Below are 27,226 nucleotides of genomic sequence, written 5' to 3' on the forward strand. Positions count from 1 at the left end.
GAAGCAGCTAACGTTAACGTGGATGCGTACGATACATCCGACCTCAGAAGACACAGCGCCGTCGACACGCGGAACGAGCTGATTAAGGAGAGGTTTACTATCTTTTGGTTCAAAAAATCGATTTTTTTTAATTGCAGTTTTGGGTCCATAAAAGTGTTTAGAATCCGCCCCTGAAACGGTTTTTCCGAACACGGAACGGAAATGTCTGTTATTCGCGGTTGAACAAAAAAATGCACCTGCCTGAAATCGGCCTTTTTCGCGCACCGGTTTTTTTCTTTCGGAGGACGAGTTATTGTACCGGAGCTTGAGAGGAAACACACAAAATTCAAATGAAAGTTTGAACGCGTGTGTTTGGAAGTTAGCCCCCAAGCATATGCATTCTGGTGTGAAGACTGTGGAGATTGCGACTTTCCTGGCAGTGAGCAGCTTCAACGAAGGGTATTCAGCAATTCTCAAGACCATGACAACGATGGACGTCACGCTGGGACTCTATTCGACGCAGTTCGCCAAGCATTCGGACGACCACCAGATTCAAGCGGCCGAAAACCGCTTGTCACCGGCCGTACGAGCGGCTCTGGAGCAGCGCAGGATGGCCTAGATCGAGAAGAACGCCCTCTATGAGGAAGAGGAACGACTAGTTTATGGACCCGGAATAGCAGATTGAACGTAAGTTGCATGACATTGCATTTACATGTAATTAAAACTACAAACGCGTTTTTCTCGAAATGAGTTTTTATTATCTACTGAACCGATTGGCATGATTCTTTGTTCCCGACCAAGCTAACTAAATTTTCTAGGAGTTGTACCACTTTTATTCCTATCCATCAACTATAAATATTTTTATATGGCCGACGAAGTCGAAAAATCGATGAAAAAAACTCCATTTTTTCAAATAGCCGCCATTTTGTTTCCTATGATCCAAATAATTTAAACGAAGTCAAACTGCTAAAGAATCTTATATACTTCGCTAACGTCAACTCAATTTGATTTCAGACGAGCCGGCTGACATGTGACATACCGCGCGTGGAGGTCTACATGGAAATGTTGTTTCGTTCCGACGGCACTTCCGCCTTTGTTCTTCGACATTTACGGTCCAAAAAATTCGAGTTTGTTGAGGAAATATCAATAAACATTGTGAGCAAATTTGACATTGATATCTATAACACATCCCGAGCAAAGAATTCTCAAAGAAAGTGCTTTTTTCGGGCCAAAGATAGTAAACCTCCCCTTAACGTGATTTGCGCTCTCAGCGCTCTCCTGCGGCCGTTGTCGGCTTTATTTGGCTCGCATGCAACACAAAAAAAAAAAAATGGTTCAAATGGCTCTGAGCACTATGGGACTCAACTGCTGAGGTCATTAGTCCCCTAGAACTTAGAACTAGTTAAACCTAACTAACCTAAGGACATCACACACATCCATGCCTGAGGCAGGATTCGAACCTGCGACCGTAGCGGTCACGCGGTTCCAGACTGCAGCGCCAGAACCGCGCGGCCACTTCGGCCGGCCATGCAACACAGTTTCCTTACGAAAGTAGACGAGCGTAAAATAGCTGCGTTAACTGTGTTAGCGATTGTGGTAGAAAAGCGGAGGAAATCGCGAAGAAAATTCTGGACGCGTCGATGGCTTTAATAGCGAATTGCTGATAGAGTTACACTACATAATGCTGTACAACGATCTGAGACACGTAATAGCAAAAGTTATTCGTTAACTCAGATGAATTTTCATCCCACTTTCGGTCTGAAATTAAACACAGTTAAGGTATAGTGACCACTGATGGTTTCCACATGCATAATATCCGTATTCTCGATGTTGCATTCAGTACCAACACTCAGCAAAAACGTAATTCGTCAAGTAGATTTCAAGATCGAGATTCATTTATAAATTTCATTCGAATGTAAGAGGATATTCTTTCGAAGTTCCTCGCCATCACTAAAAAAAAATATTTAGTGCAAGATACATACATGAGCTCGTCCACAGACCACGAGATGGTATATAAAGGGTGTCCCAAAATAATGGTGGCCGAGCGGTTCTAGGCGCTTCAGTCTGGAACCGCGCGACCGCTACGGTCGCAGGTTCGAATCCTGCCTCGGGCATGGATGCGTGTGATGTCGTTAGGTTAGTTAGGTTTAAGTAGTTCTAAGTTCTAGGGGACTGATGACCTCAGATGTTAAGTCCCATAGTGCTAAGAGCTATTTGAACCAAAATAATGTACACACTCTTTGAAACAGAATATATCTTTAATTAAAGGAGACAGAAATACAATTTTTATGGGTAATAATTTAGAAGGCGGCGAAAAACATAACAATGGTTTTGGATTGTCGTCGTTATCGTTAGAACAACGGAAATGGGTGCTAAAGTGTTACTGGAAAACAGAGAACGTGAGTGCGGTACGCCGACGTTGGAGATTTGAATTTGGAGCACCACCACCGACAAGAGTAACAATTACGAGAATCAGAGGTAAGTTTGAAGTCGAAAGAACGGTGCACGATATGAAGAAGGAACATAGCGGACGAAAGAAGTTCAACAAACAATGAGAGTGTTGATGCAGTAATCCAGGTACACACCGACCCACGAAGAAATCTGTGAGGCAATGCTCTCGTAAGAGTAGGATATGGAGAAGCAGTGTTCGTAGAATTTTGCGGTCTCAGAACTTTAAGCCTTACATTCCAAGACTTCTTCATGCTCTTAACGAGAATGATCCTGATACGGGAAGCGAATTTTGTGAGTGGTTCATTAACAGATGTGAAGAAGAGCAACGTTTCCAAGCTCGAATGCTGTGGTCAGATGAAGCGGCGTTTAAACTTGATGGAATAATTAAACGTCATAATTGAGTGTACTGGGCCAGGGAGAATTCATACCTAACCGAACAAAGGCATGTTAATCTACCAAGAATAATAGCCTGGTGTGGTCTATCTTCTAGAGGGTTAATCGGGTCGTACTTCCTTCACAACACTGTCACGGGCAACTCGTACTTGGAAATGTTGGAAATGTTAACTCCTGGTCTTAGGGTTGTGTTTGGAAATGAAGATTATTACTTTCAACAGGATGGGAGCACACCTCACTTTCAGCTGGATGTGAGAGCATTTCTCAATCATACATTCCCTGCCAGATGGATAGGACGAACAGGGAGTGTGGAGTATCCCGCTCGATCTCCAGTTTTAACTCCTCTAGACGTTTTTCTGTGGGGTACTCTCAAGAACACAGTTTATGCTGCAAGACCACACACACTGGATGATCTTAGAGAGCTAAATTGAGCAAGCATGTAATACTATTCCGTTGGAAAAAATAAAGTTGGCATGTCGCTCAGTCGTAAGTCGTTGTCGACGGTGTACTGCGATGAACAAACACCTTAAGTCGGACCATGAGGCACCTAACACCACTAAAACTGTATTTCTAACCCCATTCATTAAAGAGATGTTCAGTTTCAAAGAGTGTATACATTATTATGGGACACCCTGTACGTTATCCAGGAAGAATGAAATTTTCACCCTGCAGCGGAGTGTGCGCTGATATGAAGGTTCCTGGCAGATTAAAACTGTGTGCCGGACAGAGACTCGAACTCAGGACCTTTGCCTTTACCGGGCAAGCGCTCTACCATCTGAGCTACGTAACCATGACTAACTTCCCCCCCACCCGCAGTCTTAATTCCGCCAGTACCTCGTGTCCTACCTTCCAAACTTCTGCAAGGTCTGAGGGAGAATTTCTGCGAAATTTGGAAGGTAGGAGACGAGGTACTGATGGAATTAAAACTGCGGAGAGGGGTTGTCAGTGGTGGTTGGATAGCTCAGATGTTAGAGCACTTGCCCGCAAAAGGCAAAGGTCCCGAGTTCGAGTCTCGGTCCGGTACACAGTTTTAATCTGCCAGGAGGTTTCATTATACAGCAACTTTCATAATATCAGAAACTTGCAGTGTGTAATTCGCGTTTACTTCTAGACACAGAGTAGCAGTCACGATAAGATTTCTGGCCACAGGGGAAGCGTTCCAGCCATTGGCCTTTATAATAAGAATTGCGTAAAATAACATAGACTTTTGAAATACTATTTCTAATAAATGAATAAGAAAGACACAAACTCTTTTAGAATACAAAAGGAAAAATTTTTCTCTACAAAACACGTTACGACGATAGCAACTGCGCTACAGCTTTGATGTAGGAGTCGACTCTGCCTATACGGCATACACATGCTAAAGACTGTATTTACTGTCTACAAATGTCATTATTTGATATTTAATTTGCAAATTGTACGCAAAAGATGCGCTTTCGACAGATCATCACTGTGCAGTAGCATTGAAACGGCATACTTTCGTAGCATACAAGTTACATTTAAACCATCAACTGCAGGAAGCTACTCGCCGATGTATAGCTTCCTGCCTGTTTATTATCACAAATCGTTGCTAAAAAGACGCGTTTTCGAGGGATCCTTAACTTTCTGATGCTTTGAAACAGATTATATTTGTACCACATACTCTATGAGAAAGAAAATCCACCAAATACTACGTTTAACGCCATACAATATGGCGCTTCCTTTGTTCTGTTTGTAACGTAAAACGATGTCGCATCTCATTGACCACGAGGGTAAAATCTGGCATTCTAGATTCTTCATTTCACGCTCCGCACTGTAGTGCAAAGTGGAATTCCACGCTATGACGTCACCAGCTCCTTGTCCACGTGAATTACTTCCCGAGAGAGGGTGGCTTAACCGTACAATAGCTATACTTAACTTGCTGCAAGACGCAGCAGTTGTATCGATTAATAAACATTTCTAGACACGACAGAACGCCATCAGAGAGAACAATTCATGCACTCAACTGAATTCCCGAGAAGTCTTACCGTGGGTCTGTGGGAGTTAGATGGAATCCTAGAAGGTTCAAATGGCTCTGAGCACTATGGGACTTAACTTTGAGGTAATCAGTCCCCTAGAACTACTTAAACCTAACTAACCTAAGGACATCACACACATCCATTCCCGAGGCAGGATTCGAACCTGCGACCGCAGCGCTAGCGCATTTCCAGACTGTAGAGCCTAGAACTGCTAGGCCACACCGGCCGGCAATCCTAGAAGGGTTTCCAAAGTTGTTGAGCGTCAGGTGTCATTTGTCTATAGTGTTGAAAGTGGTCCACCGAAAGTTTAGGTGCTGGTCATTCGGATTGTGGATGGCAGTTGTGTGCAGACTCACGCCTGACCACTGTCTCAGATGAATTACTATGATTCGACCCGCAGGCGCCGCAGAAAAAACTGGGCGATTGCTACACCCAATCCAGGAGCTAGTTACCATCAGGCAGTTCTTTCCAGGGAAGTGAGCTAGAAGCAAGGATGTCCCTTGCTAGGCTGTTTCCCATACCTTAGTAACCACATTGTAACGAAATATTAATCTTGGTGGATACCAATAGAAAGATTTTTCGTCGAATTTCTATAACATAACTACTAAGGATTCGCAATATAAAACATGCTTAGCCTTAGCTGAAATCAGGCCCAAGAGTACTGTGGCGTTAGCAGCACCTACCATGCTAGCGTATAGGGCTACGGTAGACTGGGCCTACGTCGGGTTGCATAGTGTAGGGAGCCATAGCCCGCAGTTAGTTAATTAGTTATTTACTTTGATGTTCCATGGATCATTTGCGCGATAAATCTGTACATGGTGACAGCCAGTCAAGGAATATTTTAGGAAATTGGTTTAAAAAATTTATTTCAAAGGCCCAGTCAAATCTTTCCAAGTTTACTCCTAGAGCAACTTACGCTGTGCCTACGTGACACAAGTCGCTTGCCTTTCAAAATCGAGGCAGTTCTGTCCAGTTAAAGCTGCTGACAAGAGACCCCCCGAGACCTCTGCTGAGACTGCTAGCGAATTCACACCATTGGTTTTAGCCAAAAGCGTCCGTGGGATACAGCTCACGTGTGTGGACGCTGGAGTGTTCTGAGGTGCGGAACACAGTTGCCTCTCTTTCTTGTAATCCGGACCTCGAGCAGAACAGACGTCTTTTCGGAAGGCAGAGCCTCTAGCTCTGCTTTTCACGACCGGCTACCAACGTAAGTTAACATGAACCGCTTCCCCTTCCGTTGCCCATTTCAATTAATTGTTCGGCCTCCTAGACTGGCCTAAACCTGCTAACTTCCGACCCTAGGCACGCCCCTTGTACACCGTACACTGAAATATATCCTCTTTGTTGTGTCTAACATTGGTGACCAAAAGTGGGGTCATACACTTTAACAAATCATAATGATGCGGAACGAGTCGTATTACATTCGCATCGGAAGTTAATTTGTAAATATGGCTACACGCTGAACATTTATAAATTTTATTTCCTTTTATTTTTATTTTTGTTTTTATTATCATTATTATTAAATACACAGTTGTGAGTTAGTAATTTTTCTACGGAATAGAAGGAGTTGCCAAGGAAGAACTTTTCAGTTTGTTTCCAAATTTTACTTTGGTGTCTGTCAAACATTTTATATCACTGGGGACGTGATCAAAAATTTTAATTTCCGAATTGTGCTCCCTTTTTGTGCTAAATACAACATTAATGTGGAGTAAAAAATGGTTCAAATGGCTCCAAGCACTATGGGAGTTAACATGTGGAGTCATCAGTCCACTAGACTTAGAACTACTTAAACCTAACTAACCTAAGGACATCACACACATCCATGCCCGAGGCAGGATTCGAACCTGCGACAGTAGCAGCAGCGCTGTTCCAGACTGAAGCGCCTAGAACCGCTCGGCCACAGAGGTCCGCAATGTGGAGTAATGAATGTCATTTTTCCTCCTAGTATTGTAATTCATCATCGTTCCTCTTGAACTGCAGTGGATTTTTACAACAGACTTCATGAGGGAATAAATATACTGTGAAACACTTAGTCAGAATGGCCGATTCCTTAAACAGGTGTCTACAAAATGATCGTGGGTGGGCATCACATAATTTCTGACGCCTCGTTTTCGGGGAATGAAGACTTCCTTTCTTTGATATGAAATACCCCAGAACATAATTCCATATGACGTTATTGAAAGAAAATATGCAAAATATAACAACTTACTGATTTGTCTCTCTTCAAGATTTGCAATGATTCTAAGTGCAAATGTAGCTGAACTAAGCTGTTTTAGGAGTTCCAAGGTGTTTTTTTTTTATTTTAAATTCTCATCAACACAGGGACCTAAAAATTTAGAAGTTTCCACTCTACTTATCCTTTTCTTCGCCGTATGTTACGCTTATCATTGGTGTAGTTCCTCTAGATGTGCAGAACTGAATACGCTGTGTCTTCTAAAAATTGAAAGTGTGACCATTCGCAGAAAACCAGTAAATCACACTGTTAAGAACATGATTTGACATTTCTTCATGTTTCCAGTGTGGCCATAAATCCTAATGTGACTACCTGTCTATGTCAGAAAGTAAACGAGTCACCCACTGAAACCGTTTACTCTTATGAACCTTTTTGGAGAATATAATACCCTGACAGGTTTCAGATAGATTATATAACGGTAAGACAGAGATTCAGGAACCAGATTTTAAATTGTAAGACGTTTCCAGGGGCAGATGTGGACTCTGACCACAATCTATTGGTTATGAACTGTAGATTAAAACTGAAGAAACTGCAAAAAGATGGGAATTCATGGAGATGGGGCCTGGATAAACTGACAGAACCAGAGGTTGTAGAGGGCTTCACGGAGAGCATAGCGAACGATTGACAAGAATCGGGGAAACAAATACAGTAGAAGAAGAATGAGTAGCTTTGAGAGACGAAATAGGGAAGGTAGCAGAGGATCAAGTAGGTAAAAAGACGAGGGCTAATAGAAATCCTTGGAGAACAGAAGAGATATTGAATTTAATTGATGAAAGGAGAAAATATAAAAATACAGTAAATGAAGCAGGCAAAAAGGAATACAAACGTCTCAAAAATGATATCGACAGGATGTGCAAAATGACTAAGCAGGGATGGCTAGAGGACAAATGTAAGGATGTAGAGGCTTATCACACTAGGGGTAAGATAGATACTGCCTACAGGAAAAAAAGAGACCTTTGGAGAAAAGAGAACCACTTTCATGAATATCAAGGCCTCAGATGGAAACCGAGTTCCAAGCAAAGAAGGGAAAGCAGAAAGGTGGAAGGAGTATATAGAGGGTCTATACAAGGGCGATGCACTTGAGGGCAATATTATAAAAATGGAAGAGGAAGAGGATGTAGATGAAGATGATGTGGGAGATATGATACTGCGTGAAGAGTTTGACCGAGCACTTGGGAGAGCTAGTCCTGACAAAGCTCTGCCATCTGGTGAGCAAGATGTATGAGACAGGTGAAATACCCTCAGACTTCAAGAAGAATATAATAATTCCAATCCCAAAGAAAGCAGGTGTTGACAGATATGAAAATTACCGAACTATCTTTACAAGCGAATGGAATAACTGGTAGAAACCGACCTTGGGGAAGATCAGTATGGAATTCGTAGAAATGCTGGAACACGTGAGGCAGTACTGACCCTACGACTTATCTTAGAAAATAGATTAAGGAAAGGCAAACCTACGTTTATAGCATTTGTAGACTTAGATAAAGCTTTTGACAATGTTGACTGGAATACTCTCTTTCAAATTCTGAAGGTGGCAGGGGTAAAATACAGGGAGCGAAAGGCTGTTTACAATTTGTACAGAAGCCAGATGGCAGTTATAAGAGTCGAAGGGCATGAAGGGGAAGCAGTGGTTGGGAAGGGAGTTAGACAGGGTTGTAGCCTATCTCCGGTGTTATTCAATCTAGATATTGAACAAGCAATTAAGGAAACAAAAGAAAAATTCGGAGTAGGTATTAAAACCCATGGAGAAGAAATAAAAACTTTGAGGTTCGCCGATAACATTGTAATTCTGTCAGAGACAGCAAAGGACTTGGAAGAGCAGCTGAACGGAATGGACCGTGTCTTGAAAGGAGGATATAAGATGAACATCAACAAAAGCAAAACGAGAATAATGGAATGTAGTCGAATTAAATCAGGTGATCCTGCAGGAATTAGATTAGGAAATGAGACGCTTAAAGTAGTAAAGGAGTTTTGCTGTTTGGGGAGCAAAAGAACTGATGATGGTCGAAGTAGAGAGGATATAAAATTTAAACTGGCAATGGCAACGAAAGCGTTTCTGAAGAAGAGAAAATTATTAACATCGAGTGTAGATTTAAGTGTCAGGAAGTCGTTTCTGAAAGTATTTGTATGGAGTGTAGCCAAGTATGGAAGTGAAACATGGACGATAAATACACTCCTGGAAATTGAAATAAGAACACCGTGAATTCATTGTCCCAGGAAGGGGAAACTTTATTGACACATTCCTGGGGTCAGATACATCACATGATCACACTGACAGAACCACAGGCACATAGACACAGGCAACAGAGCATGCACAATGTCGGCACTAGTACAATGTATATCCACCTTTCGCAGCAATGCAGGCTGCTATTCTCCCATGGAGACGATCGTAGAGATGCTGGATGTAGTCCTGTGGAACGGCTTGCCATGCCATTTCCACCTGGCGCCTCAGTTGGACCAGCGTTCGTGCTGGACGTGCAGACCGCGTGAGACGACGCTTCATCCAGTCCCAAACATGCTCAATGGGGGACAGATCCGGAGATCTTGCTGGCCAGGGTAGTTGACTTACACCTTCTAGAGCACGTTGGGTGGCACGGGATACATGCGGACGTGCATTGTTCTGTTGGAACAGCAAGTTCCCTTGCCGGTCTAGGAATGGTAGAACGATGGGTTCGATGAGGGTTTGGATGTACCGTGCACTATTCAGTGTCCCCTCGACGATCACCAGTGGTGTACGGCCAGTGTAGGAGATCGCTCCCCACACCATGAAGCCGGGTGTTGGCCCTGTGTGCCTCGGTCGTATGCAGTCCTGATTGTGGCGCTCACCTGCACGGCGCCAAACACGCATACGACCATCATTGGCACCAAGGCAGAAGCGACTCTCATCGCTGAAGACGACACGTCTCCATTCGTCCCTCCATTCACGCCTGTCGCGACACCACTGGAGGCGGGCTGCACGATGTTGGGGCGTGAGCGGAAGACGGCCTACCGGTGTGCGGGACCGTAGCCCAGCTTCATGGAGACGGTTGCGAATGGTCCTCGCCGATACCCCAGGAGCAACAGTGTCCCTAATTTGCTGGGAAGTGGCGGTGCGGTCCCCTACGGCACTGCGTAGGATCCTACGGTCTTGGCGTGCATCTGTGCGTCGCTGCGGTCCGGTCCCAGGTCGACGGGCACGTGCACCTTCCGCCGACCACTGGCGACAACATCGATGTACTGTGGAGACCTCACGCCCCACGTGTTGAGCAATTCGGCGGTACGTCCACCCGGCCTCCCGCATGCCCACTATACGGCCTCGCTCAAAGTCCGTCAACTGCACATACGGTTCACGTCCACGCTGTCGCGGCATGCTACCAGTGTTAAAGACTGCGATGGAGCTCCGTATGCCACGGCAAACTGGCTGACACTGACGGCGGCGGTGCACAAATGCTGCGCAGCTAGCGCCATTCGACGGCCAACACCGCGGTTCCTGGTGTGTCCGCTGTGCCGTGCGTGTGATCATTGCTTGTGCAGCCCTCTCGCAGTGTCCGGAGCAAGTATAGTGGGTCTGACACACCGGTGTAAATGTGTTCTTTTTTCCATTTCCAGGAGTGTAGTTTAGACAAGAAGAGAATAGAAGATTTTGCAATGTGGTGCTACAGAAGAATGCTGAAGATTAGATGGGTAGATCACATAACTAATGATGAGGTATTGGATAGAATTGGGGAGAAGATGAGTTTGTGGCACAACTTGACTAGAAGAAGGGATCGGTTGGTAGGACATGTTCTGAGGCATCAAGGGATAACCAATTTAGTACTGGAGGGCAGCGTGGAGGGTAAAAATCGTAGAGGGAGACCAAGAGATGAATACACTGAGCAGATTCAGAAGGATGTAGGTTGCAGTAGGTACTAGGAGATGAAGGAGCTTGCACAGGATAGAGTAGCATGGAGAGCTGCATCAAACCACAAACCAGTCACTGGACTGAAGACAACAACAACAACAACAACAACGTTTATTTGAGTACATTTATCATGACCTATCAACTAGGTACGATATTTTATTATTTTTATATGCCATCTTTGTCACATTCTACTCGGACCAGTGCCTATAAGGAAGCGATCTGTGGGGTATGTGCTTCATTTAATGCTAACTTCCTTTTATCGTCAGCAGGATGAATACTCCCTGTCTTGCATGAAATCCATTCTTTGTTTGGCTGCGGGCTAAGGCGAATTTTCTGCTCTCTCTGAGCTTAGCAACAGAGGGTTGAATCGTTGGAATGCACAGAACAATAGCAGAGGGGGGGGGGGGGGAGGATCGAAGAACAAGGACAGAAATGGTGGCACAGGACGCCAGCGTCTCTGTCTTGGGCTACGTGAATTGGAGCGCGTAGGTGGAACGATTTTTCCCGCCGAATTCGTGAGCGAGTGTTCCTATTGGATGCTGGATGTCTTGGAGGAGGTCTTGTCAGTGAAATGAAATGATCGTAGCCGGCCGCTGTGGCCGAGCGGTTCTAGGTTCTTCAGTCCGGAACTGCGCTGCTGCTATGGTCGCAGGTTGGAATCCTACCTCGGGCATGGCTGTGTGTGATGCCCTTAGGTTAGTTGGGTTTAAGTAGTTCTAAGTCTAGGGGACTGATAAACTCAGATGTTAAGTCCCATCGTGCTTAGAGCCCTTTGAACTATTTTTGGCCGGCCGGAGTGGCCGTGCGGTTCTAGGCGCTACTGTCTGAAACCGAGCGACCTCTACGGTCGCAGTTTCGAATCCTGCCTCGGGCATGGATGTGTGTGATGCTCTTAGGTTAGTTGGGTTTAAGTAGTTCTAAGTCTAGGGGACTGATAAACTCAGATGTTAAGTCCCATCGTGCTTAGAGCCCTTTGAACTATTTTTGGCCGGCCAGAGTGGCCGTGCGGTTCTAGGCGCTACTGTCTGGAACCGAGCGACCGCTACGGTCGCAGGTTCGAATCCTGCCTCGGGCATGGATGTGTGTGAAGTCCTTAGGTTAGTTAGGTTAATTAGTTCTAAGTTCTAGGCGACTCATGACCTCAGAAGTTAAGTCGCATAGTGCTCAGAGCCATTTTTGGACTATCTTTGAAATGATCGTATGGCATTTATTGGCCGGGATATCTGTATTGCAAGTCTTTTTAGTAGGCGCCACTTCGGCAACTTGCGTGTCAGTGATGATGAAAATGATGATGGACACACAACACCCAGTCCCCTGCCGGGAATCGAACCCGGGCCCCCTTGCGTCGTAGGCGGTAACACAGCCGCTGCGCTACGCAGGCAGACGTCTTGTCAGTTGAAACAGGCGAATAGGGGATCCGCAGGGCGAGTTTTTCTACGAGAACCGATTAGACCGTTGTGTTGCGCCAGGAAGCTAGGCCCGTGATTGGCTGGAACGTGCGTCAAAGAAAGGTGCGTTCTCTCGGGGGGTGTGGAAGAGCGAACGGGAGCAGTGGCAGACGGGGCGAGCTACTGTCTGGGTGTGTTGGAGATGCTGTTGGCTGGTGGGGACAAGCTGTACGGCTGTATCACAAAGCAGTGACGATGAGACGTAATGAAACTGTTTGCTGGCGTACTGCTAGTTAAGTTGCGAACAGAGCTTGTTCGTATTCACAGTTCTTTGTATTAAAATCTTTCGGAATTCTGAAATCTTTGGCACGTGTGTCGTAAGCTAACTTCTTTGCGCCGCCCTGTTTTGGGCTGACCAGAATGTTCGATCTCTTGCTTCAATAACTGTAACTACTGTCTGCTTTCCTCTCGCTCTGCTCTTGTCCCGTGCAAATCGGTCCTCAAAGTTATAAGTTCATCGGCCCCGAGAGTATCTGTGAATGGGTAATAGCAGCTTTCTCTCTTGTTCTTTGCCCTTGGCAGCTTCTTCATTTCGGCTGCAGCGTGTTGGATCACACACAATTTTATAAAATCCTTTCCCTTGTTCCCATAGAGGCGCACACCCACCTTGTGTGCTAAGTTATGGTCTAGTCTTCACTTCTTAAGGGACAGTAGCACTGAAGGACACTGGTTGTTACAAAAAATGTTCAAATGTGTGTGAATGCCTAAGGGACCAAACTGCTGAGGTCATCGGTCCCTAGACTTACACTCTACTTAAACTAACCTATGCTAAGGATAACACACACACCCCTGCCCGAGGAAGGACTCGAACCTCCGGTTGGTTGTTAAGTAGATCAAATTTCCTTCATTTAAAAGTAACTATTAATAATTTCTAAGGTTTGAATTCAGTCTTACATCAAGCCACCCCCCCCCCCCCCTTACACACACACACACCAGGACATTTTCAGATGCACCAGGCAGTAGATTGAGAAATATATGAGCTATGGCTAAACTGTGTGATCGTCTACATTTACATCCACATAGATACTCCGAAAGCCACCGTACGGTGCGTGGCGGGGGGTACCCTCAACGACCACTAGTTATTTCCTTTCCTGTTCCACTCGCAAATAGAGCGAGGAAAAGCGACTATCTACATGCGTCTGTATAAGTCCTAATTCCTCGTTTCTTATCTTCGTGGTATGTTGGCGGCAGTAGAATCTTTCGACAGTCAACTTCAAATGCTGGTTCTCTAAACTTTCTCAGTAGTGTGTCTCGAAAAGAACGTCGCCTCCCTTCAGGGATTTCCATTTCAGTTCCCGAATCTTCTCCGTATCACTTAAGTGGTGTTATAACCTACCAGTAACAGAATTAGCAGCCCGCCCCTGAATTTCTTCGATGTCTTCCTTCAATCCGACCTGGTACAAATCCCAAACAGTCGAACAGTACTAAAGAAAAGGTCACACGAGAATCCTACATGCGGTCTCCTTTCAGGCCAACCACTCTTTCTTAAAATTCTCCCAATAAACCGAAGCCGATCATTCGCCTTCCCTGCCACAGTTCTCACATGCTCGTTCCATTTCATATCGCTTTTCAACGTAATGCCCAGATATTTAAACGACTTGACTGTGTCAAACAGGACACTAGTAATACTCCATCCGAACATTACGGGTTTGTTCTTCCCACTCATCGGCATCAACTTACATTTTTCACTATTTAGAGCTAGCTGCCATTCATCACACCAACTGGAAATTTTGTCTACGTCGTTTTTTGTCTTCACTGATCTCCGATACCTTACCGTATTCCACAGTATCATCGGCAAACAACTGCAGATTGCTGCCGACCCTGTCCGCCAAATCATTTATGTACATAGAGAACAACAGCGCTCCTATCACACTTCCCTAGGGTACTCCTGATCACACCCTTTCTCTGATGGACATTCGCTGTCGAGGACAACACACTGGGTTCTATTACTTAAAAAGTCTTCGAGCAACTCACATAACTGTGAACCTATTCCGTATGCTCGTACCTTCGTTATCAACCTGCCATGGTGCACCGTGCCAAACGCATTCCGGAAATCTCCATAAGACCATAGTGTGCTGCGTGTTTCCGTTGCGTTAGGTTAAAGATATTGTTTTACTTGTTTTGAGGGCAGAAATTCCTTCTACAAAGGGCATTCAAAAAGTTTTGCACAGTCGTCTCTAATTTTTTTAATTTTTTGCTGGAGAAGAATGAAATTTTTCTGTAAACATAATTGGAACATTAACCTATAAGTTGGTATATAAAAGTATTTTCTTTTATTCACAGGTGAGCCATAATGGACCGTCAAGTAGATGTCGGCTTGCGACAACGGTCGGTGATGGAGTTCCTCTTCAAGACCGGCGAGGACTCTGCCACATCGATTCACAGAAAGTTGCTCCCGGTTTATGGGGAGTGGACAGTGAATCGCAGCAGTATCCAGTGGTGGTTGCAGAGGTTTAAAGAAGGTGACTTTTACGAACAGCAGGCCAAAAGGTAATGGCCTCCTTCTTCTGGGAACAGTGTGGTGTCGTTTTTATTGACTTTTTGGAACCTTGCTCCAAAATTAACCGGGACCGTTACTGTTTCTCATTGGACAAACTGCGACGTTCCATCAAGACCCACAGACCACAGCTTCAGCGTCAGCTCATCACACTCCGCCATGACAATGCGAAACTCCATACAGCCCATATTACGCAGGAGAAAATCAGGCCGGCCGCTGTGGCCGAGCGGTTCTAGGTGCTTCAGTCTGGAACCGCGCTGCTGCTCCGGTCGCAGGTTCGAATCCTGCCTCGGGCATGGATGTGTGTGATGTGCTTAGGTTAGTTAGGTTTAAGTAGTTCTAAGTCTAGGGGACTGACGATCTCAGATGTTAAGTCCCATAGTGCTTAGAGCCATTAGAACCATTTGAGAAAATCAGGAAAATGGGCTGCAAAATTGTTCCTCATCCTCCCTACAGTCCGGACTTGGCACCGTCTGAAGGCCCATCTGCGATGTAAAATATTTGGTAGTGAGAAAGAACTTATTTCCTGTGTCAGACGATAGTGTAAAAGTCAATCTCAGAATTTTACCAAAGTGCATTTACATCATGGAAAGAACGTTGGAGCAGATGAATCACAGCTGATGGAGGCTACATTGAGTAGGCTGAATGTACAGCTAAATGTTCCAAGTATGTTCACAAAAAATTTCATTCTCCTCCTGCAAAAAATAAAAAAATTAGAGACGACTTTTGAACCCCCTTTGTTCTTTGATTATCCACAGTGCGGGCGTTGATCTTACGGGGTACCACGCCATCGTCAGTGGATGTGTTAAAAGAACTATAGGAATCCGTGGTCAGTGGTATTACTGTTACATTTTTGCCTATTTTCAGTCATAAATAGAGGTTAAGATCACTAGTATTCGATCAGAGCACTCCATGCTACCAAACATAAAAACACAGCCGACACCTTATACTAGCAACAAGTGGAAGTAATTTGAAAGACTTTTCCCCTAACCCCACACGGCATCCAACATCTCTATGATGGTCTCTACGCACAATCACAAGCTTGTGTTTAGTTAGGCTAGATCATGCTACACAACATTATGAAACTCTGTAGCAGTATTACATGTATGATCAGGAGAGCAACCAAGATCTAAGGTAAGAGTGGTGGGTGAGGGGGGGGGGGGGGCGGAAGAAACCTCATGTTAATTCAGGGATGAATGACGAAATAGTTCTGAGATGTCACGACAGAAGCTCCAGTTAGACGTGTTGATTTAAATTAGTTGGCAGTTGATGTTCAAGGAGCAAATCAGCGGCGTTATCGCGACAATTCCTCTTCGCATGTAGTCGTCACAGCTCTCTACAGTGATAGAAGTTCTCCATGTATTTACTCTTACAGAAAACACGTAACAAATCTGAAATTCACGTAACGTACAGATCTCTGTAGTGTCTCTAAGCATGTAGAAAATATTTTCTTAATTTTGGTTATGATGGAGCTACGTTTTTTTTTTTCCTTGAAATATACGCAATTTTCGTGTCTAGATGGTATTGACAGACACAGTCCTTTGCGTGGTGGAGGTGGCAACACAGTGAGAGCCCACAATACGAGATCACTCGCACTGTCCAGTCCTCTAGCTGTCAAACGCCAGCTACTTCAAAAAAACTATCAAGCGGGAGAATCCAAACGTGAGTAATGTTACTACCGCTGTTTTCATCTGGTGTTGTGTTTACTCAGATATTCTGTGATTGGGACTCCGTTCGCACTCGATATGTGTTTGGGCTAGCGGCAGAATTTATGCTTGTGTGCATAGTTGCATTTGAGATTTCTGCCTGTAGGTGTTTTATACTCAAAATTCCTATCACAATAAAAAATAAATAATTTTTGACAATTTTAAGCGGAAGAATTTGTTTAATAGTTACTTGTGGGTTCTGGACCCATCTTGCATAAACCTAAGTTAAAGATTAATATTATTTTTATTATTCCATAATGCATGTTATACTATTCGTTTCACAACCTCTGCTAATATTGCTGGATTTACTCCTGACAAGAAAAATTTCTTCTTTCTTTTACAGTCTGTTTATAACAAGTTTTGTACCATCTTCATCTACGTCTACTACCATACGGTACAGTGCCTTTTACCACTGCTAGTAATTCCTTCTCCACTGGCGGAATTAAAGCTGTGAGGACGGGGCGTGAGTCGTGCTTGGGTAGCTCAGTCGGTAGAGCACTTGCCCGCGAAAGGCAAAGGTCCCGAGTTCGAGTCTCGGCCGGGCACACAGTTTTACTCTGCCAGAAAGTTTCATATCAGCGCACACTCTGCTGTAGAGTGAAAATTTCAATTCTAGAAACAACCCCAAGGCTGTGGCTAAGCCGTGTCTCCGCAGTATCCTTTCTTTCAGGAGTGCTAGTTCTGCAAGGTTTGCAGGAGAGCTTCTGTGAAGTTTGGAAGGTAGGAGACGAGGTACTGGCAGAAGTAAAGCTGTGAGGACGGGGCATGGGTCGTGCTTGGGTAGCTCAGTCGGTAGAGCACTTGCCCGCGAAAGGCAAAGGTCCCGGCACACCGTTTTAATCTGCCAGAAAGTTTCAATTCCTTCTCCAGTTAGTCTCGCAAATGGAGGGAAAGAAAAACAGTTATCTATGTGCGTCTGTACGAGCACTTCTTTCGCCTTCGCGGTCCTCACGTGAGGTGCACAATGGTGGCAGTAGAGTTGTTTTGCAGTCAGTCGCAATGTCGGTTCTCTAAACTTTCTCATTAGTGTTTCCTGAAAATAATGCGTTCTCCTCTGCAGAGATTCTCTTTCGAGTACCCACGTACTGATCAAACCTACCGATAACCAATCTAGCAAGACGCCTCAGAACTGCTTCGATGTCTTCCTTTAATCACATCTGGTCGAAATCCCAAACACTCAAGCAGCAGTCAACAATGGGTTGCAATAGTGTTCTATACACGGTCTCCTTTATAGATGAGCTACACTTTCCTAAAATACTCCCGCCAAACCGAAGTCGACTATACATCTTCCGTGCAACCGAGCTTGTGTGCTCGTTCCATTTCATGTCGCTTTGCAACGTTACGCCTAAACATATAATCGTCGTGACTGTGACAAGCAACACATTACTAATATTGTAATCTAATATTAAAGGGTTATAAATATAGAGTGCATCAATCAGTCGTCCTTTTTAGATTTTATTATGCAAATCTAGACTTCGGCTTGTAGCTAGCCATTCTCAGTGCTAAAAATACAAGAAATACATAGTCAGATGCTATAGTAAGAAGTCACAACTAATGGGATAACTTATATGGTTTGTATATTACATACCGCTATTTTTCATTCTCAATGCAAGTCCCTGTTGTTCGGGCGTCAGATCAACTCTAATAGTTGTATATAGAATGTGTCTTCTTGTGTCTTATAGACAATCTTTTAAAAAAAGGTTTTACCCATTTGACGTTCCTTAGATGTTTAAAGAATAAAACAACCTACTCACAAGGAGTGAACCTGGAAATTTTCTTATGTATATTTTCTATATTTACCGGCAAATATGAAATAAGTCGGACAGCACTGTAAAGAATTTTACTTATGTTTTATCTTATGACATTCACATGTAAATCCGAAGTGTTTTACTTCTCTAAAATATTATATAAGTAGTTCGTATACAGGGCGCCATACAACCAACCGATGTGTTCTCCACACAGCCCACCTTCTGTATACAGTAGTATACAGAAGGTGACTGACGCCCGAACAACAGATACTTACATGCACTGGGAATAAAAATTAGCCTTATGGAGTATACAAACCATATAAGCTATGCCATTAGGTGCACCTTTTTATTATAGCGTCTCACTATGTACTTCTTGTATTTTTAGCATTGAGGATGGCTAGCCACTAGCCGAAATCTGGATTTGCATAATAAAATCTAAAAAGGACGACAGGTTGCTGCACTCTATAATTTATAACTCACATACACTCGCTGAGGGCATCCACTTTCCGAATGGAAGGTAACCTGAATACAGGATTATTTATCATAATCTGAATTAGTTTGAATTTATCCACATTTAGAGGATGTTGCCATTCGTCACACCAAATCGAAATGTCCAAGTCACCCTGCACTCGCCTACGTTTATCGATCGAGGCCACCTTTACATATACAACAGCATCATCAGCAAACAGCCGCAGATTCCTGCTCCCCTGTCTATCAGATCGTTTATGTGTATAGGGAACAATAGGGGCCCAATCAAAGTTCCTTGTCACTCCTAACGATACCTTTGTCTCTTATTGACAATCACCGGCCAGGGCAACGCACTGGATTCTGATACTTCAGAAGTCTTTGAGCCACTCAAGTAGGCCTGAGACGATATTCCGCATGCTCGGACCTCCATAGTTTGCGTTTTTTTAACTCGGAAACCTCTTTTTCAGTAAGCATTTGACCCCACGCCAGAGGCAGGATTCGAACCTGCGACCGTAGCGGTCACGCGGTTACAGACTGAAGTGCTTAGAACCGCACGGCCACACCGGCCGGCGCGGATATGAACTCCTGCCATGGAATCATCGTAACGTGGTCTAGCACAAAAGACCAAGTCCATTTCACGAAGACTGGAGTGTACAGAATCTTAATATCACGAAGCAAAAAACAGAGAAACAATGCAGGAGGCGCAGCTGTAGTCTTGCGAGTAAGAATATTTACCCTAATATGAACTGCAACCGACTTCCCGCGTCTAACGGACAGAGATCTAATACCAAATCCAGCATGACAAAGAAATTCTTAGCTTTACGCCATTAACACCGCGAAAACAGAAAACTACGAACGCGCTCTAAATGAAGAATTTCTAACTCACGATTATAGCCAACGAAGCTGGAGTTCGCGAAGAACATTCATGCTTACCGATACGGGACCTAGATGTCGCGCCTCAAGCCAGGAGCAGCAATAGACTAGCACTGACCGACGATTCCTGGTCTCCAGAAGGGAGCTGGGGGCGTTATGTAGCGACCTACGCCGGCCAATCATATGGCTCAGAGTTCCCAGGGAGGCTACTTTGCGGCATTAAAAGAGTGAGAAGTGAAATTTCAGAGTCGGCGCGATAGCTTGAGAGAGAGAGAGACAAGTTTGAGAAGAGGGACAACTGTAGCCAACACCTAGCATTCAAACTGGTCCCACGTGCTCCCCCTAAACGCCTAGGACAGCGATCAAGGCGGGAAAGGTGGAGGCATCGTGGCTACAGGGAAGCTGCTGAACTGTCTGCACAATTAAAGAAAAATATCCTGCACCCATCATCTCTCACTAATCAGCGTGGTATTAATCTAAAAATGTATCTAGCCATATAGGCATTCAACTGCAATTAAAAGAGACAGATGGAAAGTACTCTAGTTACAAGAAGAATAAAATGTGAAAGGTGTGCATAGTGAACGAGAATGAAGCGCACGCCTTTCACCGTAAATGCTTTGACACTTTACGACTAGAAGGATGGTTGTCATCTCTGGATGTCGTCCGCTGAATTTAAGTACACCAGAGCGATTCGAACTGTCACCCTCAATCGCGAAACACTTTAACTTTCCGAACAAAAAGGATCTCGATTTCATCTAATGGATTAAGGCCGTTTATCTGGCCAGTCCCAATCTAAATACAAATTATTTGTTGACAAAATTTCGCATTCGCGAAAGCACCGGAAAACAGGCTCATTTGTCTCAGAAAAAAATTGTTATTCAGCACGGAGGTAATGGGGTGCAAGGATTATGAAACTCTGGGTGACATGAAATTCTCTTTATAGACAAACTTTCATGCAGTGGACATGTTCATACAGTTTGTATAGTCTGAAACAACTCTGACTCTTACTTAAATGGAAAAACCCTGACATCTCAATACGTTTGGTGAAAGTCGATGTGCTGTCTGTGCTGGCGGTTCTCTTACATTTGTTGTCAGTCGGCAATACAAGTACTTAACCGGAAAAACTGGAAAATCTTGCAGTATAAAATAATATTCGTGTTGTAGTGAAATGTATCAGATACTCGTATGTGTGAGCGACGGTGCAGTTAAACAGCATATGCAATTATCGTGTGGCCTGTTGCAAACCGTGAGCTTGTATACTCATTAAAAATGCACATTCTTGGTATAAAAAGTGTATTATTTCTTCACTGTTGTTGTTGCAAAGCCAAACTAATTCTCATTTCTCAAGCTATCGATTTTTCTTAGAAAATTACGTTGTTCCACTGAAAAAGTCTAGAGTTACTCCTAATGCGTGGTTCGTAAAAAAAATTCCGCGATGTGAACCATACTGCCAAATATTCCATTCTTTTCATGCTACTATTTGCCAAAAACTCATTTCGATACCTCTAACCATTTAGAAGACACAATAGATGTTACAAATATTTCTTTCTTGCCGTAGCGTTAGCACATGCAATCAGCAGTGAACGTATGTACAATCCATTTTCTTGACATTCATCTCCCAAATTTAAAAAAAATCAGTATGTCAGCTACTTTTCATATGCTGAAATGTATGTTCTAATATGTACCAAACGTAAATTCATAATGACTCCTGTTTTTCATTGTACGTTATTCGAATTTCCCCTATGATCATTAACGAGAAGATGGGCACTTCATCGTGAAGCTGATATTTGAGGCTACAAGTAACTAAAGAATCAAAAAAGTTAACAGAATACAGGGTGTCCACAAAAATGACCCAGTTTCAGTGGTGTATTATAACAGTTTAATTTTGACAATCTAAAACATATCATACATGATAATGAAAGTAGACTTACCAAGATCCTCTTACAAATGTTCCACGCGTGCGCTATACATACAACCTAAAATCAAATTCTTCATACACTTTCATTAACAAATCCAGAATAATGGAAGAGATAGCCTTTTCTGTTCTGTGTCTCTGCTCTGGCAAATCATTAGGTAGTGGCGGAACACAGGTACGAACTTTTATAAAGCCGTAAAGTAAAAATATACAAATTACGAATAACCTATTGAAAGAAACAGTTCTTAACTTGCACATGAGAGAGTAACATTTTTTAATGGCGTACCATGTTTACGTTCCAGGTCACAAACCTTGCTCAGTGTGACGAACATCTGCAACCACTACAGCCTGGAATCGCACCAGATACCATTTCACAATTGTTCGCAGCACTTTTAGAACGCTGGAGCATGCAATGTTCATCTGTCATGTACAGGTCGTGCACTGCTTGAAGAGTGCACACAGCGTCCAGCACTCGCAGCTATGGCAACATAACTTCAACAATTTGTGGCGCAATTGGTCGTCGACCTGTCCCTGGAACAATTCACTAATCGCCAGTACTAAATCACATTTCTTCAACCCGAGAGCGGAAAGAGGGACCTCTCCGTATTCCTTCAATGCATCGATACTTGCGAAGAGCGGCATTCTATTACTGTTGTTGCGATAAAACAACTTTATGAGTAAAGCTCTGCTCACCTTGTCCAGACCCATGTAGATTGTCTGCAACTGCATTTGGCACTGATGGTTCTGTTACAACCATAGGTCGCCATACCTTTACTTATAACTGAGTCTATGTGAGCATCTCATTTCATATTCTTACTAATTTTTACACTCAAGTATTTATATGGGTTGACTGACTCCAGTTGCCAGTCATTGATATTGCAGTCATATGATATTGGGTTTTTGCGTATGTTTGGTGTATCATTTTACATTTAAGGACATTCAAAGCAAGTTGCCAATGTTCATACTACTTTGGAATCGTACCAAGATTCAACTGAGTACTTGTGCAGTCCATCCCAGACACTACCTTATTATAGGTTACTGCATCATCTGCAATGTTATTAATATTGAAAGGTGGCTACACTGAGCCACAGCGCCAGAGATTGCGCCAAAGAGTATTATTCAGCCGCCTCCACTGGCAGTGCTTGGGGAGAACTCGTAGTAGTCAGTGCTTGTTGAGATGTGCTAGTGAAGAGTGCTTGTCGAGAGGTCGTGGTGGAGAGTTCTTGTTGAGATGTGGTAGTAGAGAGTCGGTGTGGAGATATATTGTAATGATTAGAGTGATTTTCGTCAATACATGAAGGTAAAAGAAAAAAAAATTTCCTTTTCTTTTTATTATATCAATGACTTAAATAATGCGTCATTACAGGTTCAGTCAACAAAGCATCTGGCGTGTGTTCTTGTATTAAAGTGTAATTCTGGGTTTCTTGCGCAATTATAGTATTTCTAATTTTTTTCTATCACGTCAGTATAAATGGTATTTGAAATTTCTTGTCTTGTTGAAGAAGAACCGTGCCAGATGTGTACGTTGAGTCACACTCCCACACACAGAACAATTACATTTGTGCTTTGGTTTCGTAGGTTTTATAGTTGCTGGGGACTTAATTAATTAATTGTGTTAACAGGAAATTTTCATTTCATTCTTTGTTGTTGTTCTATGCAGTCAGATTGCGTACTAAAACTAGTCAGGGCCAACCGTTTACGAGACACAGCGTAATCGGACATACAGCTACTAAAAAATATTTGCATTATATTTAATTAAGCCCCCATGCAAGAAAAATACCAAAAATATTTGAATTTTATTTAATTAAGCCCCCATGCACGTGGCGACCGCTGCTTCGGATCGTCCATTGGAATTCTTCTGATTGTAAAAATAGTAGACAGTAGTATTGTTGTAGAAATTTGTAGTTAGTAATTGTAGTCTATTTTGCATGTGTAGATTCTTCTAATGGTATTTTCCAAAATTTAAATTTGTTGTCTTGTCTATGGGTTCGACAATTTAGTGCAATTATTTCAATTGTTCGTTAATCGTGTTTGAGGGAAACATCTCGTGTGAATGGTATTGTTGGAGATGAGGAGTCATTGTGTGTAATTTTCGTACAGTGACGTGTTTTGTATGTTTTGTAAATGATTACGCGATCGATGAAAAAGGCGAAAATGATGAATAGTGAGAATGACGAAATTGTTGACATGGCGAACTCGCCAACACAGGACAACAGTATGATGAATAATGGAGTTGAAAACAATTTAATAAGTCGGGAAGACAGTCCGGAACCATTTCAAAATTTTTCTCAATCAGAAAATTCACAGAATACTAGATTAACGATAGAAGATTCTGGAATAGTATCGAACACAGATAGCTTTACAGCTATGACGAAGGAAGCTGATTTTGTGGGAAATGTTAGGGGCGAAAGGAATTTCGAACAAGTTAATATGGAGCAGTTGATGAGTGTAATATTAAATTTTCGATCTGAATTTAAAACAGAGATAGGAACAATTAAAACAGAAATAGGAACAATTAAAAAAGAGAGTTAGGAACAATTAGAACTGAGATGAAAGCAGTGATAAGAGGGTTAGGCTCACAAATAGGAACAAGTGAAACCGAGATGGAAACAATGGAAACACAGTTAGGCTCACGATGTTTCAAAAACATGAAAGATGAATCAAAGAAAGAATTTAGAGAAGAAGTACAACCGATTTTGAATGCTCACAATAATAATTTAATTTCAACAGAAATCAGACAAGAGGAACAGGATAGAGAACAGGAGGAAAGAGATCGCGTGATAGTACAGAAATTTTCAGAGTTAAATTTACAACGCGCACAAGACAAGGAAGAAATAATTGAAAGAATCGAGGAATCCGTACCAAATGACAGAATAAATAACTTAACGCAACAGTGTGAACAGTTAACTACTAAATGTGACAACACCGAAACCCGAGTCGCGACATTTACAGAAGACGTAAGTAAACAGAAAGAACAATTAAGTGACTCATCGGAAAGAGTTGAGGAGATCTCAGATAAATTGACAAGTGTTAGTTTAGCAGAAGGGTTTGAAGAAAATAATTTGTTTCATTTACGTGATGCAACAAGAGGGCGCCAGGCGCGTGAATTTAACAATAATCGTCATTGTGACTGGGACAGACGCGGTAGGTCTTTGTCGCCACGAGGCGAAAACTTTGACTATAAATATTTGACTGTTCGGAAATTTAAGATCTTCCGCAATTCTAAGAATGACATACATCCATGTGCATGGTTAGATCAATTTATGTACGCACTTCCACCGAATTGGCCACTAAGACACAAACTGGAAATTATGTGCGGCTATTAAAGTCCTCAGGGGATTCACTACTCTAAGTGAATGCCGTAGCGTGCATAGGGCCCCGAGCTGTAGTGGTGCTATTTCCCTTTTAGTTTTCTGCACCGCTGCCTACTCTTTTACTATTCTTTGCATCTGTCAAAACAACTCTTCGACTATCAATCTATCTAGACAGTAGATAAACAATAACCGGATATGACTATTTTACCTCAAAGTGATTTCGGAAATTGCCGTTTGGACTTACTGTACCTTCAGCAGCATTCATTCCTAGTTTAAATGAAATTTTACCTGTTTATCTTCGTAACAATATCACTTCATATGTTGCCGATATTCTTATTGCTAAACGTTCTTGGAGTGAGCATAACAAAATTTTGGATTCATTATTACGTATTTTTGCAAGAGTTGGCGTTACAGTGAACTTAGAAAAATCTGAATTTGGTCGTTCTCAGGTGAAATTTCTCGGTCACATTATTTCTACAGAAGGTATTCTTCCTGATCCAGAGAAATTAGACGCTATTCGTAATTATGCTGTTCCTACCACAAAACGTGATGTTCGTAGTTTCCTTGGTGTCTGTAATTTTCTTAGACACTTTGTTAGATTGGACGATTTGGCCACACCTCGTTTTTGCGATCTATCTGGAAAGTTTTTTTTAAATGAAAATCGGTCGACAACTCTGTTTGGTTAGTTTGTATTCCTGATGAGTGGGTCAATAAATTGATTTGGTATACGCATTTCAGTTATGCACACTTTGGTCCCAGAAAATGTTTTCATAAGTTACGGGAAAATTGCTACTTCAGTAATATGGAAAAACGTATTCGATCTGTTCTGGCCAAATGCAAATTATGTCAAAAGGCTAAGCCGCCAACAATTTCTCACAGAGCACCGTTGTTTCCTATCATTCCAGCGAAATTAAAGGACATGGCTGCAGTCGATTTGTTCGGTCCAGTGGTTCGTTCTACTAATGGTTTTGCGTACATTTTCGTAGCAGTGGAATTGACATCAAAATATGTGTGTTTTACAACGTTACGCAAAGCAACAGCTCGTTCAGTATCTAATGCTTTCATTAACCATTTTCTTAAAGAAGTTGGTCATGTTGATAAGGTTATGTCAGATAATGGATCACAGTTTCGCTCTAAAATTTGGCTTCGTACTCTACGGCGTCGTAAAATCAAACCAATTTTCATTTCACTTTTTCACCCTCAATCTAACGCTTCAGAGAGATGGATGAAGGAAATCAATAAATTGTGTCGTCTTTATTGTCATCAGAATCACAGAACTTGGGATCAGTATCTTCATATTTTTCAAAACATTTTGAATGAACTCCCTAATGATTCAACTTCTTTACCGCCTATGCTGATATTAAAAAACAAAGCACCGACAAATCGCATTTCTGAAATCGTTCCTTTTCCGCCTTCACGGAAACTGCGGCATTCTGAACTTGTGGACATGGCTCTACAAAATATTGCATCTGCGGCTGCTAGAAGAGAGAAATCAGCTAAACATCCTGGTCGTTTAAAAATCTTGTCAGTTGGTCAGGAGGTGTTAATTAAGTCTCATCGTTTGTCTCACAAAGGAAAAGGCTTGTGTCGCAAATTTTTTCTGCTTTATAACGGTCCATATAGAATTCGCAAAATTATTCATGATAACACTGTTGAAGTAGAAACTCTTAAATCACGACGCTCTAAGGGAATACATCATATATCAAACGTTAAAATTTTTGTGGAATGACATACTTGTGAGAAACTAACAGCTACATGTAAACACATGGAGAATACAAGGATACCGCGCTGTGTTTTGGCGGCGGCACATACTCAAAGCAACAGTCAAGTCCTACGTCACGCGCCTACAGCTGATCGAGCGCTCAGTGCGAATGCACTGACAGCCGTAAACAAATACACAGTTTAATTTCTCCGATTAAATTCAGTATAAAGCCATAGTGACTTGATGAATTATGTTATTAACATTCAGTATTTTTCAGGATACGGTTCTATAAAATATTTAAGAACTTCAGGTAAATTCTGTGTGTGTCCGACGTTAAGACGACTTGCTATCGAGAAAATTTCAGAAAGAATGTAATTTCCAAGAAGAAACTAATAAACTAAAAAGGTAACTGTTAATTGAGTTTATTTTTCAGGTAACATATTTCCACTTAGGTACGTACTTTAGACGTAATTTGCTGCTCGCGGTTACGTGATTCATACTTTGTGCTAAATTTCATGTTCTATGAAATTACTTGTGAAGCGACGTGCTTGCGTACATTTGTTGATTTTTGTCAATGTTTTATTAATGAACTGGGTTGTTATTTGTATATATTATGCATCGC

General features: G+C 42.6%; 1 protein-coding gene across 2 annotated transcripts in view; it reads right to left on the reverse strand.

Annotated features, from left to right (window-relative positions):
* Positions 1 to 27,226, reverse strand: part of LOC126412747 (glycine receptor subunit alpha-4) — a 589,024-nt gene that overhangs the window by 455,851 nt on the left and 105,947 nt on the right. The window lies entirely within an intron of this gene.

Source organism: Schistocerca serialis, chromosome 7 (genome assembly GCF_023864345.2).
Source record: "Schistocerca serialis cubense isolate TAMUIC-IGC-003099 chromosome 7, iqSchSeri2.2, whole genome shotgun sequence".
Lineage (NCBI taxonomy): Eukaryota > Metazoa > Arthropoda > Insecta > Orthoptera > Acrididae > Schistocerca > Schistocerca serialis.